This window comes from Dendronephthya gigantea, unplaced genomic scaffold, assembly GCF_004324835.1.
Source record: "Dendronephthya gigantea isolate DGI-Jeju-01 unplaced genomic scaffold, DenGig_1.0 000074F, whole genome shotgun sequence".
In the NCBI taxonomy this organism is placed as follows: Eukaryota; Metazoa; Cnidaria; class Anthozoa; order Malacalcyonacea; family Nephtheidae; genus Dendronephthya; species Dendronephthya gigantea.
Window position 1 is genome coordinate 2,475 of NW_021163084.1, and position 4,191 is coordinate 6,665.

Genomic DNA, 4,191 nt, shown 5'->3' on the forward strand with positions numbered 1-4,191 from the left:
TGTTATAAATGAAAAAAAACTCCGTAAAGGAAATTCTGTATTATAGTTTCGAAGGAAATTTCAATTTTTGCATATTGCTGCCAGAAAGAAAAATACTTTTTCCAGGCCTGGTTTTTCGCAAACCAAGAATAAGCAGGAATATAAATTAGTTCTACTGATAAGCGCAAACGCTTTATCGTTCAGGCGAAGAAGATATGACGTACATCCAATGGATGACATTGAAGAAAGGCGAACCTCAGCGATGTGATTGTGGCTATTTCTTTGAGCTGATTCCTGGTCTGCCCTACAATCTCTCTAGTTAAACATACAAATAAGGACCATAGTTTATTAAATTCCAAGTTGAACCAAACCATTTACTATTAATGATATCAGTATATTTTGCCGACTCTATTTGGATGAATTTCATAATAGAATATTTTGCATAGCCTGTATGTTAAACTAAGTTTTAAAAAGTCGTTAAATTAGTTTTGTTTTATTTTTCTTTTTTGTTGCCAGAATCCCTTACCTGTCGAACTTATTAAACTTCATATGTTCTTTCCATACTTTTACTTTTGGAAACCAAAGTATAAAGTGGCAGAATCTGTTCCAAAGTGTGAAAATATCACAGCAGGTGTCAAATGAATGATTCACCGAATTATTTTTTTCAATATTTTTATTTATACCAGCATATTCCCCCATGATACTAGTATCTTATAGCGATACCTTTTTAAGATAAGCCAAGCGCTTCTTAAGACAATTCCTGATCAAAGTTTAAAAATGGCTTTAGCCCACAAACATGGTTACCGCTCATAAAACTGAGTATATGCTATTAGATCAGGACAAAAGTTGTCCGAAGTTAGTTCCGGTTAAATCACATATCACTGAGATCTAAGGGTGCAATTAAATGTTTATTCATTTACCAAACACTGCATGGGGTGATGGTGGATGCAATTCTCGACTTTCAGATAGCGTAAAAAACACTCGCTGTAATATCCCGCGTGCAGTATCGCGCTCTTGTGCATTCATTTCATGCGGCCTTAATTAAAAGAATTTTAATCAACAAACATAAACCGCGCGGCAGGGCTCCCCCACGTTTACAACCTTTTTTAACGCTTTTGTTTACCTGGTTTTGAATTTTGTGCGGCGGTGTTGGTAGCAGAGCCCCCCCCCCCCTCCCCAAACACACCTCGTACGCCTGTGGCTAGCAAATAATTGTTTAAAATTACCTACTTTGATTAGTTGCAGAGAGAATATAATTGTAAACATGCAATGATCAATATACAAATAATTCTCTATTCTAGTGTGTGGGTCTTAAGTGACTCCTATACACTACAACTACATACTGCAAATTATTGTAAATACCCCTGGCCTGACCTGGCCTTCAGCTAATTAATGAGTATACATAACTATACCTGTCCGTTGCTTTTGAAAAACTGTTCGGTGGATTTTACTGTTTTCAATCCTAAAACTATAATCTACATAGATACCATACATTTGAACATTTCAAACTATATTATGCTAACTTATGATATGACTATCGCAATATATTCGCTGTTCTTGTTTTTTTACTGCATGAACTTTTACATTTTCAAGTATCGTTTGCACGTTGAAAAGTTCAAGACCAACGGGTTCATGTCACACAATCCATTCGCAGTTAATAGCCCTGAATATATATATATATATATAATACAATGGTGCAGTGCAGTAGCGGAGCAAAGTTATTTACTTAAAATGGTCAAGTACATGTTTAGTGCCAGAATATTTCCTGCGTTGTCGTTCGTCGAAAATTTTTCATAACATATCGGACACTGGACTTTCGTCAGTGTTCCGGTAAATTCGGTAACTAATGACTCTTCGTGGCATTCTGGACATGTGTATTTTGCATTTTGCAAGCCTTTCAACGAATTCATCAAATTTTGAGCTACTTCAGGGCCATGTTTTCGATAATACTCTTTCTCCCTTGTAGTCAGGTCATTCAACGTCCAGTAAACGTCAAAGAATTCTAGTTGAAGCACTTCTGCATTTTGCACTCTGAAGAAACCATTGTCGCCCCATTCTTCTCCCCTCGAATTCATCAAGATCAAACATTTGCTGTTGTAACTGGTCAAAACAACAGCATGGCCAACAGTGGTTACGTATGTCAAGTTTATTTCGCGTGAGCACACCCTTACGATCTTTGCAGTAGAATTTTGAAAACTCATCCCATTCATCATCTGTGAGAGAAAATCTTGCTACCACTGGGCGCTTCTTGACAATAGCTTCCTTCGCTTCCGTGATACCAACCTTTACGCTGTGTAAACGATACTTCGGGCACATTTCCTTCAAAACTCTTTCAGTGTTAGCACCATCCTCTCCATACGCATCTATCATTTTCTTTCTCAACGTCTTAAACTCAGGATAGCCTCTTTCTCGACCAAGAATTCGATGCATTGCCAAATGCAGGGCTGCAGCGGATGCATTCGCGTAACAGGTACCTCCTTCTTGTTTCTGTGCTTTAAAACCGCCCGTTGTTTGGTTGATATAAATATCAAGATCAATCGATACCAGCAATTCAGATAAAAATTCGGGAAAGCAGACGATGTCTCGAGCCATTTTACATGCTTCGCTATATATAAAAAAACACCAACATGAGTCAAAAAATCTAATCATATAACATCTCATGTGATTAATCATGTTGTCACCTAACCCAGTGCGTAATGCAGCTTTTCGCACCTATTTTACAAGCGGATTTTGTAAAAAAAAGTTTAGAACTGCATGTTCATGCAGACAAGATATACCCTCATAACCCCACACTGAGCACCCCTTGCTTAGAAGGTCCCATTTTGTTAATACCTCTCAATCCCTAATCAATGACTAACAGTTATGTTATTCATACCTTAAGTTGTCGGGATGATTGACATGCGTAAACAATTTCGTTTCATTCTTAGCAATATCGATTGTCCAACCCTGCTTGAGTAAAATTGCTCGTGGTAGAAGTTGTGTAGGCACTTCAGAACTTAATCGAAACAGAAACTTGGCTCCGGATTCCCAAGAAGGTTCCAATGTATCGTACAACCGTTTTGGTTGAATATCTCTGGATCTGGTGATGAAAGACGATACAACTTTCACGTCTGCTTCTTTTAATTTGCGGGTAATTTGGTTGATCTTCACGATATCTTCATTACTACCATCTGTAGGGATTCCATTTGATACGATGAAAAGCAATTTATTTGTCTTGGAATTGCTTTCTTTGAAAAACTTTAAAGTTTTTTGAAGAGACTGAAACAACGGTGTTTCGCCATAAATAAAAGGCTTGACATTCTCAAGTAATTCTTGCGCTCGCTCTTTCGTAAGTTGGTTTTCATCAACATATCCACGGATAATCTTTGAGGCATCCTTTACACTGAAAATGGAGTTGCTAGTAACGCCTTTCAAAAATAAGCACTTTACCTTTTCCACGATTTCTTCGATGTCTTCTTTCGTGGCTTGTTTGAAAGAGCTAACGCCTGCTACAGCTAGGTCGCCAAACATGTTCCAAACAGGGTTATCGCTGAAGCTTCGACAAGACATTGGTAAAATTCGGTAAACAAATTCCTCGATAAACTCTTCATCTGTCTTAAGTTTTTCCAAAATCAGTGAAGCCATAACATCAGACACTACTTTTTGAATAAGAGCCGTGTTTACCCAATTGCGGATGTAGCGTGCACCATTTCTTTCCAGAATGTTAAAGACTTCATTGATTTTACTTTTCGTAGCTGGGCTGTCTTTCAGATGGGCAGGCATATTCATGCCGAGTTGGTGAATCGTTCCAATAACATCAAAGATTTTCTGTTCTGACAATCTGCACCGAAACCAATAGCGAAGACACGATTTTCAGAAGACAGGTCGTGTTCGATAAGATCATCAATAACTTTGAAAATAGATTCAGCCCATGGTTTGCTTTCTTCATCAATATCGCTTTCAATGTTTTCCTTCATGGAGGCAGAAACGTCAAGTAGTATTCCAGTTAAAGACATTTTGGTCTGCAACGAAAGTTCAAATGGTAATATAAAAAATGATGAAAATTTACCCGGAATATTATCGCTTTGTTAATTTCCGATATATTTTTCCGCGATATAAATGATTTAGTTAAACATTTTAGTTCGCTTCCGGGTTCTTTTGAAACAATTGTTTTGTGGTGTCGCCGGGCTATAGGAAGCTCCAATTTGATATAAAAAGTGGAGTATGTGTTGT

At 37.6% G+C, this 4,191-nt stretch overlaps 1 pseudogene; it reads right to left on the reverse strand.

Moving 5' to 3' along the window:
- Nucleotides 1-1,697: 1,697 nt before the first annotated feature.
- Nucleotides 1,698-3,974, reverse strand: LOC114531817 (annotated as a pseudogene).
- Nucleotides 3,975-4,191: the final 217 nt, after the last annotated feature.